Here is an 18,624-nt window from a genome sequence, read left to right on the forward strand (position 1 = left end):
CTTCGCTTGTTTCTCTGACGAAAGAGCTTCCAGCCTCCTAAGTTTCCTGGTCTACTTCTCAGTAGGACCTTTGTTTTCCTGTATCTGACAATATATTATTAATGAATTCAGCGTCAGATGCAAGATGGAATGTGGGCCTTAAGGTGTGTAACACCCAAAGGTTTTGATTACTACTTACTATGAAATGCAAGCTCTCTCCATGAATCAAACTTGAGAAGTATTAATTTTCATTGATCAAAGAGAGAAGGAAGGAAACACAGAAAGTACAAAAGGAAAAAAGAGAGCAAAAAATAATAATAATAATAATTTAGGCCTGGTGCTAACTTTTCTACATTTATTCTTTTTTTAAATTTCTGTTTTTTCTCTCTCTCTCTTTCTCTCTCTCTCTCTCAAACTAAAATCTAATTTGAGGTTGCATGTCCTCTATCAAAGCCCTCAAAGACCTGTTTTCTTTCCCCTTTTTATGTCCAAAAAGACAAAAATGAAACATCTCCTTTTAAACTTATTAGAAATGTCCTTCATTTCCTCTATCTGACTACTTACTGGAAATGTCTTATTAATTGTGAATTCATTCCCACATATGGTGGTACAAATAGAAGAATGCAAATTGGCAGCTGGGTTCATTTAAAATTAGCAGAGGCCCTTGTTCAAGAGATGGCATATTCAGAGTGACCCAAATTATCATGACATGAACACCAAGGGCAAATTCAAGGCCAGGTTACAAATCAATACAAAATTTCCTTGGGAGAACTTGAATTCTTAATTGTTTTACAAGAAGCTGTATTTTACTCTGCTGCATCCAAAATTTAAGGTCTTCTGTAAGATAAATACTTTAAAATATGAATGAGTTTTTTTTATTTTGAGAATATGGATTCTTTCCTACATATTTAATTCATCACTTTTTAAATTTTAATTATATATGTTCTTAATAATATTATTCTCAGATTTATTTTTATTTATTTATTTTTAAATATATTTTATTGATTTTTTTACAGAGAGGAAGGGAGAGAGATGGAGAGTTAGAAACATCGATGAGAGAGAGAAACATCGATCAGCTGCCTCCTGCACACCTCCTACTGGGGATGTGCCCGCAACCAAGGTACATGCCCTTGACTGGAATCGAACCTGGGACCTTTTAGTCCGCAGGCCGACGCTCTATCCACTGAGCCAAACCAGTTAGGGCAAGAGATTTATTTTTAAAGTTTGGTAAAATGTAGCTTTTTAGTTTCATGTGCTTCTTATTCCTAACCATTTTTAAAATTTTTATTTTGAAAAGAGCTTATTTTCTGTAGACCTCATCATTGGAAACACACCATAGAGTAAATATTTTGTTTCCTTTATTCACAGACCTATTTGTTAGATCTGTGGGAAGAAAAAAGACTGCTGCTAAAATTATGAAAGGCTAATAGTCAAATTTTTTTCATCTTAGATATTGGCATATCCCAAAGTTCTGTACTATTCTAGAGTGTGATAGTTTAGGAATGAACTTATTGATGTTTAGAGGGTGTCTGAAATTGAAAACCAGGCAGCTCCATCTAATCTGACCCTAACTCTGGCCCTAAACTAAATTCCTAGAAGAAGCTTGGTCCCAATGATTATAGGTGGGGAATTGTTTTTTAATATATTTTTTATTGATTACAGAGAGGAAGGGAGAGGGAGAGAGTTAGAAACAGCTACACTAATCAAAGAGAAAGATGCAAATTGACTGTACTTTTGTGACGCCCACCAGCCAATCAGGAGTGAGTATGCAAATTAACCCAACAGAGATGGTGGGTTATTTGCATATGCAGATGCCGAGCGGCCCGGGGCAGGGCGGGATGCTTGCATCATCACCATGGCAACAACGCAGGCGTTCCGCACTGCCCCAGCCACTCAGGGCCTCTGGGCAGCGTGGGAAGGCAGAAAGGTGGCTCCAGGCTGGAACAAAGGTGGTGCTGGCAGCCAGGGGAAGGAAGGCCCATTCTTACACGAATCTTTGTGCATTGGGCCTCTAGTCCTATATAATAAAGGCTAATATGCAAATTGACCGAACGGCGGAACTACCGGTCGCTATAATGAGCACTGACCACCAGGGGGCAGATGCTCAATGCAGGTCAGTGCACTCCCACAGGAGGAGCTCTGCTCATCCAGAAGATGGGCTCAAAGCTGACCAGTGCAGCGGAGGTGGCGGGAGCATGTCCAACTGCTGGTTTAGGCCCGCTCCCTATCAGTCAGACATCCCCTACGGGCTCAGGCTGGGCTGAGGGACACCCCCACCCCCACCCTGAGTGCACGAATTGTGTGCACTAAGCCTCTAGTCAATGATAAGAGAGAATCATTGATCAGCTGCCTCCTGCATGCCCCCCACTGGGGATCAAGCCCACAACCCGGACATATGCCTTTGACCAGAATCAAACCTGGGAACATTCAGTCTGCAAGCCAATGCTCTACCCACTGAGCCAAACCAGCTAGGGCTAGGTGGGGAATTTTTGAAGTATGTCCATATTCAAGTGGAAATCAAAGAAGCCCGACTAAAAGAACTATGGACTGACTGACATGACAACTGTTGGTTGAGTGAAAATTATTTTTAAAAGGGATTAAGACTCAACCTCAGGAGGAACTAAGGCAGTGGAAGGAATTACAATATGTGAAATTCCTTAAATAAAAATTTATTAACTTAAAATAATTGTGTCTGCGCTACACATAATTTTAAAACGTTACACTTAAAAAAAAGAAAGAAAAGAGCTTAATCTGACTGAACCACATTAATGTTACATTGAAGTTCAATTATCTGTGTTAAATGTGATATCTGAAAGGTTTATGTAGATTAAAAATTAAGGTACAACATCTTCATCCTGATGTTGAAAGATTTCAGTTCCACTCCTGCTGTCGCCAGCCAATGAGAGACATTGGTCTGTCAAAGACCAATATATGGGGCCTTTCTCCCATGCTCTCTACATTTCCAGTAGAACCTGTCACTGCTCACACCTCCAGGAATTTCCTGCCAATGTAACTGATCCTGCAGGGAGAGAACTGTGGCTCTGAAATTTTGCTCAGCATGATTTCTATTTCTCATTTAGTCAACAGTGAACTTAAAACACAACTTAAAATAGTTTCACTTTCTCTGTAACCTTATTCTGAAGCTTACCGTGAGGGTAAAAAAGGTTGTGATAGAACAGAAAATGCACTGGCCATGTAGGCTAGAGACCTTTTTCTCCTTCCTTGTGTTGCTCTGAGAAATCACTTCTCTTGAGTTTTCTCTGTAGGATGCAGAGCTTGGACTAGTGATGTCTAAAATTCTCAGGAGCTTAGAAATATAGGGTGCTTTTTATTCCACTTGAAATTTTAAATCATGTGCAGTTATTTCCTAGTGCAATCATATATATTAAAAGTTCACTACACCTGGCCTCTCTAGTTTCTTTTCTATAGCTCTCTCCTCCTCCTCCTCCTCCTCCTCCTCCTCCTCCTCCTCCTCCTTCTCTTCCTTCTCCTTCATATCTCTCTTTTGCCCTCTCTGGAGATCCATCAGTAGGCCTTGAGCCACACTGGCTTCAACATAGATAGTGTCTGAAGACAGAGGGATTTAAGGCCTAGTCTAGGTCTATTTAATGCAGCAGCATCTACCCTTGCTGCCAGTTGGCCCCTGACCTTTTGTTCTGGGTTCTGATACCTGGAACACTGTGTCTTATTCAGCCATGAAGGTAGTCCCTAAATGCTGAGATGAGGGAGGTGAACAAGGAGCTTCAGAATGAGCTGGGCTCCTTTCTGCCTTCTCCCAGAGCCCAGGTCATATTTTGAACTACTCTCCCCTTATTCTTATTCTTTTCAGCACTAAGGGTCTCCTTGAACCCTGACTACTCTCCCAACTCAGGTGTCTTGTGCTTGCTGCTCCTTTTCTAAGACTATCCAGTACCTCTCTGAATGCTGCTCATTCCCTCCCTTCCTCTATTCAGGTATCATCTTCTCAGAGGCCACACTATTTAGAACACACACACATACACACATACACACACACACACACACACACACACACACCTTTATATCCAATCCTTCCCTGCTTTGTTTTTCTTATTAGCATTTATCACTAATAAGTTGCTGGGAGCCGGTCCATCCTTGCTGCTTGACACAGTCACTGTAGGGAAGAAACATCTGCATAGCATATGTTTCAAGGGACCTGGCTTATATGGCATACTGTTCTTAATATGTTTGTTCCCCTTCTTGGCGCTATGTATTTTAACCAAGGTCACCTCTTCAAGAAAGGTTGTTTCCCCAGGTAGGGATTTTTCCCTGAAGTTAGGGAGGGAATAAAACCCCTTAACTAAGTGCCAGGCGGGTAGTTAATCACTTTAACTAAGAACAATCACGCTTAAGCCACATAATCTTTACTCCCTGGAATGGAGATAAGAAACGCCATAACCTTTGGAATAGAAATTGATAGGATTAAAATAAACTGGTATAAATACAGATGTAACAAGACAACAAAACACAGAACCTGGAGAGAGACAGAACCTAGTGAGAGAACATGGCAAAAGATCCTGGACAGAACCTTGAGACAGGACTTGGCTGGAGAACCTACAAAGAACCTAGAAACAGAACCTAGCGAGAGAACCTGGCTGAAGAACCTAGAGACAGAACCTAGCGAGAGAACATGGCAAAAGATCCTGGACAGAACCTGGCTACAGATCTTGGCTGGAGAACCTAGACAGAACATGGCTGGAGAACCTGGAGAACCTGGCTGGAGAACCTAGCTAGAGAACATGGCAACAGAACCTGGCTGGAGATCGTGGCTAGAGATCCTGGCTAGGCTGCTGATCAACTGAAGGCTGTCTCCATGTCATTTCCCTGGCTACAGAGTCTGTCTATGATGATCAACTAAACGCTGCTGCCTCTGTGTCATTCCTTCTTCCCGACTTCTTCCACACCTTGGGGACCCCTGGACCTGCTGGGGTTGGACCCCAGCAATAAGTTATGTGTTTTATTTACCTTATCTAATATTTATCTTCCCTTTCTAGAACTCAAGCTCCAGAAGGGCAGAGAAATCGATCTTTACCTCCAGTGCCTATAACTTGGTAGTTGATAAACAAGTGTTTATTAAATTGTACAGGATCCTAGCTTGGTATCGCAGTCTCTCAAAAAGGAGACACCATCCCCAAGTCGATACTTCCAGCTCAGTTCCCATCACAGCCTCATGCTAAATGTTAGCCTGCCTCCTTGAATTTTTCCTAAAATACCCCACTGTTGTTGAATGAACAAATAAACGCTCCTGAATCCTCAGTCCCTGTGCTCAGCTTTTTGTAGAAAATCTCCCTGCTTGCTAACATACCCTTAGTTTCTCATACCAATTTCTTCTACTTTCCTTGGTGGCTTTTAACAGTCTATTTGGGCCTTAGGCACCTGCCTCTCCATCTCCCCGTGTTTTGATACAAGCCACACCCCTCTATCAGCACAGCCAGCATCTGCATTGCCCTGCCCCAGCCCTGCATTCTACCTCTTTGCTCTAGCCTTCGCCATTGTCCTTCTTCCCAAAATTTTTCCCTCATATGGTGCACAGACCATAAAAGGTCACAAATGAAAAAGATCTTGGGGCTTAAGCTTTTATTTTAGAGATGAAAGGAGAGAGGTCGGCAAGCAGCTGGCTTGTCCAGGTTTGTACAACTAGTTAGGGCACAGCTGGAACTAGAATCCAGAGGCTCAGGTTTCCAAACAGTCTGGTGCTCATTCCACATCTCTCAGACTCTCCAGTCTTCCCTTTGTTTTCCCCTGGCCCCAGAAGCCCCGCTTCCTGAAAATATATTTCAACAATAAAAATTTAATTTAAAAATAAAATAAAATAAAATACTGAAGACCTAGCACTGACATAATCTACAAAGCTCAACCAAGGGAAAAGGGGACTTGACTTAAAAGACAGCTTCTAGAAGCCTTTCTCTTCCTCCCGGGAAAAGGCAAAATGCTTCCAGTCTGCTCCCAAAGTGCCATGAGAAGTATACTCTCTCCCATGTCTTTCTCACTTGACGGTAAGGACCTGGAGATAAGGAATTGTGTTGTATGTTATCAACATGAGCATATTTCTGACAGTCACAAAATCAAACATCTGACAAAGTGTATTAACCTAGCCAAAGCTAAAACCAGACACTGGTTATATCAATAAATGTTTCTTAGATGAGTGAGCATGTACATTTTTCTTATTTGTCTTCAAATTATCACTTCACATACTGGAATGGCTAAAAGTAAAACAGTTGACAATATAAAGTGCTGATAAGGATGCTGAGCTGGCCGACGTGGCTCAGTGGTTGAGCGTTGACCTATGGACTAGGAGGTCACGGTTCAATTCCCGGTCAGGCCATATGCCCAGGTTGCAGGCTCAATCTCCAGTGTGGGACGTGTAGGAGGTAGCTGATCAATGATTCTCTCATCATTGATATTTCTTCTCTCTTCCTCTCCCTCCTCTCTGAAATCAATAAAATTATATTCTAAAAAAAGATGCTGAGCAACTGGAACTCTCATAAATTACTGACAAACATGCAAACTGGTACAACCACTTTAGAAAACAGTCTTGCAATTCATTTCTTTCTCTCTCTCTCTCTCTCTCTCTCTCTCTTTCTCTTTTTCTCTTTTTAATTAGCCGCATTTTCTTTCTTTTTTAAATTTTCACCCATTAATTTTAGAGAAGAAGGGAGAGAGAGAGAGAAACATCATTGATCTGTTTTTCCACCCATTCATGCACTCATTGGTTGCTGCTTGTATGTGTCCTGACCAGGGATTGAACCCACAACCCCAGCCCATCCAGATGATGTCCAACCAATGAGCCATCCCACCTGGGGTCTTGCAGTTTCTTATAGAGACACTTAGCATATAATCTAGGTATCCCATTCCTAGATATTAACTTAAGAGAATTGAAACTATACGACACACAAAGACCCTGCAGGGAAGTGTTCAAAAACTAGGAACAACCCAAAAGTCCAACTGGTTGAATGAATAAACAAATTTTAATATGTCCATACAATAGAATAACAGTGTCAGGGAATTGAAACTTTCCCTGAACTCTCTTAGTTTAAGTGATTGGGGTCCTGGGAATCAAGATGACAAAAGACAGATTAGCAAAAGATAAAATTTAGGCACCATATTTTTGCTAAGGTATATAGACGTTACACACACACACACACACACACAATGTGACTCAAAGGAGAAGTTAGAATTTGGGCTCATATACCAACTTGATAAGATCAGTGGAGAAGGGCACATGTTAAAACAAAAAACTATTTTTTTTTATCAGTTTTGTGTTTGTTTTTAATATATTTTTATTGATTTCAGAGAGGAAGGGAGAGGGAGAGAAAGATAGAAACATCAATGATGAGAGAGAATCATTGATTGGCTGTCTCCTGCATACCCCCTACTGGGGCTCGAGCCCGCAACTGGACATGTGCCCTTGACTGGAATCGAACCTGGGACCCTTCAGTCCACAGGCCGACACTCTATCCACTGAGCCAAACCAGCTAAGGCAAACAAAGAACTTCTTCTAAGTGAAGGGAAAAGGAGAAAGGACATTTATGGAAAAACAATGACTGGAAAGATAACTGTGCCTCAGGAGAATAGATAGGAGATATAATAGTTTTGTGACAATGTCTGGTTAGATGTAGTGTGAAGACTTCTCATCTTGTGATAAGAGTGAATCATCCCTGCTTGGAAAAGGGATTTATGACAATTGGTTTCTTTTTAGTTCTTTTGGGAGGTCCTGCTTTTAGAAAGATAAGAGCTTTCAGGAACTCAAATGCCTTCTTCTGAAAAATAAAAAGAGGTATTCTGGACCCTTCCAATTACAATAAAAAGGAACTAGCTACTAATACATGCAACTATAATGCAACTTTTCATTGTGCTATCAGTGGTTCTCAACCTTCTGGCCCTTTAAATACAGTTCCTCATGTTGTGTCCCAACCATAAAATTAATTTCGTTGCTACTTCATAACTGTAATGTTGCTACTGTTATGAATCATAATGTAAATATCTGATATGCAGGATGGTCTTAGGCGACTCCTGTGAAAGGGTCATTTGACCTCCAAAGGGATCGCGACCCACAGGTTGAGAACCGCTGTGCTAAGTGAAAGAAGTCAGATACAAAAGGTCACTTACCTTATAATTCCATGTATATGACATTTTGGGAAAGGCAAGTTATAGAAACACAAAGCAGATCATCAGTTGCCAGGGGCTGGCAGTGAGGGAAGGAATTTGACTACAAAAGGGCACAAGGGAATTTGGGGGTGATGTCAGTGAGCTATATCTTGGCTATTCAACTCTATAAACTTCTCAACATTCATAGAAATAAACAATTTAGACCTAGCTGGTTTGGCTCAGTGGATAGAGCGTCGGCCTGCAGATTGAAGGGTCCCGGGTTTGATTCCAGTCAAGGGCACATGCCTCTGTTGCAGGTTCCTCCACCCTGGTCAAGGTGTGTGCAGGAGGCAACCAATCGATGTGTCTCACATTGATCATTGATGTTTATCTCTGTCTCTTCCTCTCCTCCCACTCTCCCTAAAAATCAATGGGAAAATATCCTTGGTTGAGGATTAACAAAAAGAAAAGAAGAAATAAACAACTTAAAAGGGCAAATTTTATTGAATCAGAGGTATACCTCAATAAGCCTGACTTTAAAATTATAGCTGTAAACAACAGAAAGCAGTGTGTGTGTGTGTGTGTGTGTGTGTGTGTGTGTGTTGGGGGGGAGGGAAGGGGGGTTATTTGCATAATTTTGGTAAGTCTTCAAAATCTAAAATGTTATATCTGAGCATGATGATTCTTCTCTTGATAGAGTCTCTACCAATTTATGCTAAAAAGTCATTTTCTATCCTTAAAGCTGTTTTATTTAGCAGATATTTACTAAGCACCTTCTCTGTTTAAGGCACAAGGTTGTGAGGGGTGGGAGACAGGTAAAGAAGTATAAAATAGGTTTTGACCTTAAATAGTTTGTAATCTAGCTTGGGGGGTGGGCGGGGAATACCCTGATTAATAAAAGCACAGGCAGTGCTTTTTTAGAGTTTGGAGGAAAAACTGCTTCCAGCTAGGCAAAGCTTCAAGGCGGAGGTAGAGTATGACTTCCAGGAAACTAAGCAGCACATGCACACAATTTACAAGGAAAGATTTCAAAGTCTAGACATCAGTTACCTTAAGGTTATTCCTAGTGTGTCATTCAGGAAGGGAGACTCATCCTTGGCTGAAAGATAAAAGAGGCAGGAGGAGGGATGCAGGAAAGAAAGTCAGATAAGCCAGAAAGGAGTTGGAGCAAATCGGGACTGAAGATGAAGTGCATGGCACAGTCTAGGACAGACACCCTTAAGATAGGGGCTTGGTTAGCTCTAAGAGACCTTACATACGCAGTGATGAGTTCTCCCAGAAACAAAACCAGAGCACTGCAATCTCTTCACAATTGTGGTTGTCACACAATCTAACTTTAACCAAGTCAAGCATATTGAATTGGATGAAGATAAAAATCTAAATTCCTATATTGTGCTCAGAAGAAAGTATGTGTTCCCTAAGAAGCTAGTCCGCATGTAACCTAGAAACAAGGAAAATGAAGGGGGTGGAGGAGTGTCTGCCCAGAGAGGATTGAAACATTGAACCCGACAGACAGAAATGCATACTCTAGGTCTCAGACAAGGATAGTTTATTCAGATTTTCCATGGCTTAGAATAGATGTCAGGATTATTTCATCTCTCCTGACTGTGGACATAAGAGCGTCCAAACCTGTAGAGAATTCTTATGAGTTTATTTGAGCCAAAACTGACAGTAACTGCTGGGAAGTAAGATCGCAAATGCTTCCAAGAATAATAGTTTTGCAGTTTATTTTATGCATTTGAAATGAAGGAGGTTAAGGAAGGTTACCTGGAGGTGAGAGAAAGTAAGGCAGGGATTGGATTACAGGGTAGTAATCAAAATTATGTACTCTCTTGAGGATGGTCACGCCTTAGCCTTCGAGAGGTATTACTTCTGGCATTTCAAAGGTGTGTTAACCTAGATGCACAAGAACAATGGGCAGGGCTTGCTTAAAAACCTTTTACTAAAGAAGTTATAGGCCTGAGGCATGGCTACACCCCATGACCTGTCCAGGAATTTATGATTTATTGCAGCAACATTTTTGGCCACATGACATTAAGTCCATGCTTACAAAGCAACTTAATAGTTAATAATATACACCGCTTCCCCACGCTTTGATCTCAAGCCACAATTAAGTAATTTATTACCCTAGTCACTTTGGTTCAGTGGATAGAACGTTGGCCCGAGGACCAAAGGGTCCCGGGTTCGATTCTGGTCAAGGGCACGTGGTACCTCGGTTGCAGGCTCAATCCTCCGCCCTGGTCAGAGCATGTGCGGGAAGCAACCAATCAATGTGTCTCTCTCCACACCGATGTTTCTCTTCCTCTGCCTCTCCTTTCCATTCTCTCTAAAATTCAATGGAAAAACATCTTCGGGTGAGGATTAACAACAACAACAACAAAAAGTAATTTATCAACTGGTATTTTAACTTTTTCATCTCCTACTATTTCCCCCCCACATCTCCTACAATATCTCCTCCTTCTCTCACCCTCACTCACAGGGCTCCAGCCACACATGCCAGGTATAGTTTGATCTCAAGGATTTTGTTGACGTAATTACATTAAGGATCTTGAAATTAGATTATCCTGGTGTGTCCCAAGTGTATTCATGAGATTCACAGAGGACAAGTTAAGGTGAAGACTGAGGTAGAGATTGGAGTGATGTGGCCACAAGCCAAAGAAGCTGGCAACAATTGGAAACTGGAAGAGAGAGACATGGAATGGCTCTTTCCCTAGAGTAGTGATGGCGAACCTTTTGAGCTCGGCCCCTCAGCATTTTGAAAAACCCTAACTTAACTCTGGTGCTGTGTCACATATAGAAAGTTTTTGATCTTTGCAACCATAGTAAAACAAAGACTTATATTTTTGATATTTATTTTATCTATTTAAATGCCATTTAACAAAAAAAATCAACCAAAAAAATGGGTTCGCGTGTCAGGTTCGCCATCACTGCCCTAAAGGTTAGTCAGAGGAAGACTGGCCCTGCTGACACCTGATTTTAGACTCCTAGGCTCCAGAACTGTGAGATAATAAATTTATGTTGTTTTAGCTACCCAGTTTGTGGTAATTGGTTAAGCAGCTTTAGGAAATTAATATACTGTATAATTACATCTACATATCATCTCAAACAGACATAATTGTAGATATAAAGAATAGATTAGATGGGGTCAAGTTGTTAAGAATGAGATATAGTGACCCAGAGATTTCACTTCTGGGAATATATCTGAAGAAACCCGAAATATGAATTTAAAAGAATATATGCACTCCTGTGTTCATTGCAGCATTATTTACAATAGCCAATATTGGGAAGCAGCCCAAGTGTTCATCGGTAGATGAGTGGATAAAAAAGCTGTGGTACATTTACACAATGGAATACTACTAGGCCATAAAACAGGAAGGAAATCTTACCTTTTGCAACAGCATAGATGGATCTAAAGAGTATTATGTTAAGTGAAATGAGCCAGTCAGAGAAAGACAAATACCACATGATTTTGCTTAAATGTGGAATCTAATGAACAAAATAAACTAACAAACAAAATAGAAACAGACTCATAGGTACAGAGAACAGGCTGACAGCAATAAGCTATGGGAGGAAAGACACCCTGGGGACTAGGTCCCACCCTACAATTGTCCTTTGCTAGACACCCAGAGCTTTCAGCCCTGGTGACCTTCTTCTGTACCTGGCCCATCATCCTTGCTCTGTCTAACTAAGGGGGTTGGAGGGCAGGCTGAAAAAAATGAAGGGGTTAAGCAAAGCAAAACAAACAAACAAAAAAACTTCATAGACAACAGTATGGTAATTACCAGAGGGAAAGGTTGTGGGGAGGTAGAAGAGGATCAAGGTGGGTAAATAGTGATAGACGAAGGCTTGACTTGGGTGGTGAACACACAATGCAATATACAGATAATGTATTATGGAATTGTACACCTGAAACCGATATAATTTTATTACCCAATGTCATCCCGATAAATTCAATAACAAAAAAAGAATGAGCTGGGCTGGTGTGGCTCAGTGGTTGAGCATTGACCCGGAGCCACAAGATCCAGTTGGATTCCCAGTCAGGGCACATGCCCGGGTTGCAGGCTCAGTTGCTAGAAGGAAGCATGCAGGAGGCAGCCAATTGATGATTCTTTCTCATCATTGATGTTTCTCTCTATTATTCTCCCTTCTTCTCTCTCTAAAAATCAATAAAAACATATTTAAAAAAAGAAAGAATGAGATGTGGGGTGATGGCTTGTGAGTACAATGGGGTACCACAAAGGAGATCTTTCTTGTGATGGAACAGTTTTGTATGCATGTAAATCTAATGAAATCAGAATAAGGTTTGTGGATTATATCACTGTCAATTTCCTTATTTTGACATTATAATTATATAAGATATTCTTATTGGAGGAATGTGGAAAGGGGAACACGGAATACTCCTGTACTATTTTTGCAGCTTCCTGTAAATCTAAAAATACTTTCAATAGAAAAGTTTAAAGAACTAATTTCACTTGTTTCTTTTTACTATGTTCAGTTGCAGCTGCTAGAAAATTTTAGATTTCATGTGTGGCTTGCAGTATATTTCCATTTGATCCTTACTGCTCCAGGATGTTATTTTTCCCTGTGAGGTTCTATATAAACAGACTCCTGCCCTGAAACCTCAGCCTCACCTTCTGTAATTGCAGTAAAAACAATATAAGTCTGAGAAGTAAAGTGATAACAGGGGAGAAAGTATAAGCTGAGTCAGACAGGCCCGGGTGGAATCCTGGCTTTGCCACTTAGAGTGAGACCTCAGGCAAATTCTTTAACCTCTCTCAGCCTGCCTTTCTTAGTCTGGTGATTCAGAATAATAATGCCATTTTAACAGGGCTAATGTGGGGACAGAATGAGATCACAGGTGGAGAACACCTAGAAGAGTACCTGGCACATACTGAATGCTCAGTGAATGTCAGTTCTTTACTTTTCTAAGTTCCTGTGTGTTTTAAATTGATTTTCTAGAAAGAGAAGAGAGGAGGAGAGAGAAGCATCAATGTGAGAGAGAAACAGATTGGTTGCCCCCGTCTCCTCCTCTCATACGCACACTGACCAGTGATCAAACCCAAAGCCTGGGTACAGGCCCTGACCAGGAATTGAGCTGTTGATCCCTCCTCGGTGCACAGATGATGTTCAACCAACTGAGCCACACCAGCCAGGGCTCTCTTCTAAGTTTCTTATTCCACATTAGGTCTTGATGTTTCAAGAAAAGGGAAGAGGAGGGAAGTGATCATTGTGGGCTATCTTAGAAGCTGCCTGACATGCACTGCAAAGAACATTATTGTTTAGACTTTCAGATACAGTAGACTCTCAGTTCTTGAAGTTAATTTGTTCTGGAAGGCTGTTTGAGAAGCTATTTTTTTGAAACCCAAATAATTTTTTTCCCATTAGAAAAAATGTAAATTGAATTAATCCGTTCCAGACCTCCAAATGATTCTCTGTCTTAACCTTTCTTATTGTCTAACTAGAGGTCCGGTGCACAAAAATTAGTGCACTCAGGGGAGTGGGGGGGTGGTGGTCCCTCAGCTGGGACTGTGCCCCCTTGCAGTCTGGGAACCCTCGAGGGATGTCCATCTGACAGTGTAGGCCTGGTCCCATGGGAAGTGGGCCTAAGCCACAGTCTGACCTCCCTCTGTAGGAGGCGACCGGAGGGCCAATTGGGGGCCCAGCATAGGTCAGCAAGTGGCCACCCCCCCAATCACTGTCCCCTCCCTCTGCACCCGCCTTGGCTGGCCTGGTGCCGCCCGCTCGCCAGCCCTGCCCCCTGCTGACCGGTAGTTCTGCCATTTGGTCAATTTGCACTATTAGGTTTTTATTATATAGGATGTACTGCTTAATCTATAAATAAACACTTTAAAAACAGAAAGGACATGAAATGTAAATTAAATTTTAACAAAAAAAAAAATGAAATTTACAGTATAAAATGAAAATTTACATACACACTAGACCTTACCTTTAATGTTGAGAGCTGTAGATGACTGAACATGGAGAGGAGGGTGGAGAGATGTTACTATTTGGAGGGGAGTCAGGTTCCGCGGTTCTTTCTCTCTTTTGTCTCTTTGCTCCACTAGAATTTGCTTCAGGCTCATTGGGCCTCCGTCTCACTAAAAACCTTCCAATGATGTTTGGTTTTGCTTGTGTTTTAACACTCACCTGAAGTGAAACACTGCATTGTCACTGAACAAGTTTAATTTGTCAGGGTGATATTTTTTCAATAAAACTTGCATTTCTCCCCATTTCCCAAGCATTTCCTTGATTAGTGAAGTAGGGATATTTTCCCTTCCCTCCTCCTCCTCTGAAGAGAGCTCCTTAGCCGCTGCTCTCTCTGATGGTCTTGGAGTTCCTTGGTGGTCACCTCAGTGTTGTGGTCCTCTATCAACTCCTCCACATCATCATCATCCACCTCCAACCCTATGGACTTGCCAAGAGACGCAATATCCTCCACAACAGATACATTATCCGTGAAGCCCTCAAAGTCTCTTTCAGCAATAGACTCAGGCCACAGTTTCTTCCAGGCTGATTGCATGGTACTGAAAGATCCTCCGCCTCTCCACCCATGCTTTGTCTCTGAGCCTCAAGCAAGTGAGGATATTAAAATGTTCCTTCCAGAACTCCCTGAGGGTTAAATTAGTTTCAGAGGTCACCTCAGAACACCTTTGAAACAGTGCCTTTGTGTCAAGTTTCTTAAACTTAGAAATGGCCTGCTGGCCCATGGGCCGGGTAAGGGGAGTTGTGTTAGGTAGCCAGAACCTGACAGCGATGGAGCTGTACTCCTGCACCAACTCAGCCTCCAAGCCTGGAGGGTGGGCAGGATCCTTTTCCATTCCAAGCAGTGCCCTGAGTGGCAGTTGTTTTTCCTGGAGGAATTCATTCACACTTCATGACTCCATTCAATAAAATATTGCCTGGTTCCCAAAGCTTTACTATTAGCCCTCCACATAACATTCAACTTGTTTTTCATGACATTATTTTTCTTGAAAATTCACAAGTTTTCAGAATGGTAGACAAGTAGAGGCTTTAATATAAAGTCTCCACTCGCATCCCCACACAACGGTAACATCAGCCTTTCCTTCATTGGCTCGTGTCCTGGCAATGATTTCTCCTCTTGTGTGCTGTGGGTCCTCTTTGGCATTTTCTTCCAGAAGAGGCCTGTCTCATCACAACTGAACACTTGTTGGGGATCAAATCCCTCAGCCTCTATGTACTATTCTTGAAATTCTGTCATGAAATTATCAGCAAGTACTTTGCTAGAATTGGCAGCCTCCCCGTGCCTCAGTATAGCATGAATGCCACGTCTTTTCTTAAATTTATCAAACCATCCCTTACTAGCCTTAACTAAATCACTTCCAGCACTAGTTTCAGGGGTATGTTTAAGGAGGTCAGTATCAGCGTCTTCATTTTTTCACATATCATTGCCTCCGAAATGCTGTCACCGGCTAACTGCTTTTCATTTGTCCAAATCAACACAATTTTTTTACTTCTTCAATTTCCTGTGATCCTTATTTCGTGAGCACTTTCACATCCTTAGCAGCACTCTTGATGGCCTCTTTACATTTTAAAAATTGTGCTTATCATTGATTCCCCCATGCCATACTCAGCAGCCAGATGAGACACATGAACACCTCTATATACTTTGCAATTCTTTTTTTTTTACTTCTTACAAATTTTTATTTTATTTTATTTAAATTTTTTATTGTTTGAAGTATTACATAAGTCTCCTTTTCTCCCTATTGATCTCTCCCCAGTTGCTCCCATCTCCCAGCACATGCCCTCACCCCGGAATTATTTCTTTTTTAAGGTCTATCATTGTTTTCACAACTTTCCTTTTCTCTTTGCTGCTATCACTAACCTACTTAGGAACCATGGTGATTTACTGTACATATTTAAATAGTAATACTAAGCAGCAGCAAAAGCAAAAGCATGATTCACAGCACAAACGAAAAGATTCACAGCACAATTTTCTGGGATGTTAACAACGCGGGGTTTAGTGGCAAACTAACTCATTCTCACACATTCTCTCTTGAGAAATGCGTGATTGATAATATAGGTACCAGCATGAAAGAGTTGTCGGGTCTAAAACATTTGCCACAAACAACTTGGTGGAGAACTGAATTGTTCGAGATGGGAGACGTTCAAGAAAAGTCTGTTCTTCACCAGCTCCTATCTCGAACAACTCGGTTCTCTACCAAGTTTTTCGCAGAAAAATGTCTCTGTTGTTGAAGAAAATTTTGGTTCTCAACCCACAACCCCATTCATGCTGATACTTGTACAGGAGGCAACCAATGTTACTCTTTCACATGAATTTCCACCACCCCCCACCCCTAAAAAAAATCAATAAAAACATATCCTTGGGTGATGATTAAAAGAATAATAAAAATTAAAATATGAAAGCCCTAGTCAGTCTGGCTTAGTGGATAGAGCATCAGCCCACGGATGGGAGGGTCCCGGGTTCAAATCCAGTTAAGGGCACATACCTCAGTTGCAGGTTCAATCCTGGTTGGGGCATGGGCGGGAGGCAACCAATCCAATGTGTCTCTCTCACATTGATGACTCCCTTTTTCTGTCTCTTCCCCTTCCTCCCACTCTTTCTAAAAATCAATGGGAAAATATCCTCAGGTGAGGATAGAAAGAAAGAAAGAAAGAAAGAAAGAAAGAATATAAAGAATATAAAGCTGTGAAAAATAGAAAGTAACAATCTGAGAAACCAAAGCTCCAAGTTCTTATGATTACGCACTAAATGTATTTCTGTGCTTCCGTGCAGCAAAAGAAAAACAGGAAACCATGATAGGTCATACATTCTTGTTCTGTGATTAAAGTAATTACTGTACTTGATTTCATTCACTGCTTGTGATAATCCTAGGATGTAGATTATTGTTGCCAATCATTAACATCCAAAGACCCCCAGGAAAACTTATTGATCAAGCAAAGCTGCCTATTAGAATACTGCAGAAACAGCACTTGACAGAACCTTAGTGCTCAGAGGAGGATATTTATAGGGTTTTAGGCCCAAGTTGGATAACTTAATCAGGTCTGGCAAGGCAGGGAACTGTTTGGGAATGATCAGGGTTTATAATATAACTAGAAGCCCGTTGCACGAAGATTCGTGCAATAGGCCTTCTTTACCCTGGCTGCCAGCACCAGTTTTCCTCTGGCATCCAGGACCCAGACCTTCACTCTGGCCACCGCCTTCCATCTTCGCTCTGGACACAGTCTTTGATGCGGCTGGAGCCTTCAGTCTTTGCTCCTTGCTCTGGCCAGAGTCTTCAGTCTCTAGCCAGAGCTGCTCCTGTAGCTCCTTCCGCCCACCACCCTCCCCCTCATAGCTTGATCACTGCTTTGCTTGCAGACCTCGCCAATGAGCTCCTGAGTCCTAGGGGGCCACCTTGCCTGTGGCCTGGCTTTCCGATCACGATCACGGGCCACAGGCAAGGTGGCTCCTGGTCCTGGGGGGCCGCCTTGCCTGCGGCCTGGCTTTCTGGTGGCTCCTGGGGTTGCACATAGGGGCCTGGATGGCGGCTCCTGGTGTCCCGCCCTGCCTGCAGTATGCAAATTAGCCGCCATCTTTGTTGTCAGTTAATTTGTATATCACGCTGATCAGCCAATGGCGATGGTAGCGAAGGTACGGTTAATTACCATGTGTGTCTATTATTAGATAGGATAGTGTTGGATTAATGAGCACAACAAGGTGAAAATTTTTGAAACAAGTGTAAATAAACAAGTTATTCATTTTGATAATAAATTATTTTAGTTGATTCATAGTGGTATCTCCTAGGGGCAAGAATTTCATAGAGCAAATAGCTAAGTTACTTTTATCTGATCCAGAATTGTTTAGCCCAGGGACAAGAAAGTAAGTTAGTTTTAGCTCTTGAGGCAAATAACTTTAAAATACAAATACACATTAAAGGACCAGATTAATGATTCATGGTACATCAATAAGAAAAGATACTCTAGTTATTACATATGATAATTATTAAAAGTACTAGAAATATATTTATCTTATATGTTTAGGCTAAAAAGTGTTAAAAGACGAAAACAGAAGACAAAAATATTAGCATAGCTGTGACGATGTAAAAATATGTGATCCATAAAAAAACTACTAAGACTGATAAATAAATTCAGGACACAAAATAAATACTGAGAAATCAGTTGCATTTTTATACACCAAATAATGGACTATCAGAAAGGGAAACTAAGAAAACAATCCCATTTACAATTGCATCAAAAACAACAACAACAACAACAAACACTGAGGCCCTGCCGATGTGGCTCAGTGGTTGAACATCAACCTATGAACCAGGAGGTCATGGTTTGATTCCTGGTCAGGGCACATGCCCAGGTTGCAGGCTTTATCCTCAATAGGGGGTGTGCAGGAGGCAGCTGATCAATGATTTTCTCTCATCATTGATGTTTCTATCTCCTTTTCCCTTTCTCTCTGAAATCAATAAAAATATATTTAAAACAAAAACAAACCACCTAGGAATATATTTAACCAAGAATGTAAAAGACCTATACTCAGAAAATTTTAAGACACTGAAGAAAGAAATT

Source organism: Myotis yumanensis, unplaced genomic scaffold (genome assembly GCF_028538775.1).
Source record: "Myotis yumanensis isolate MYYU_CA2020_CCGP unplaced genomic scaffold, mMyoYum1.0.hap1 SCAF_1, whole genome shotgun sequence".
Lineage (NCBI taxonomy): Eukaryota > Metazoa > Chordata > Mammalia > Chiroptera > Vespertilionidae > Myotis > Myotis yumanensis.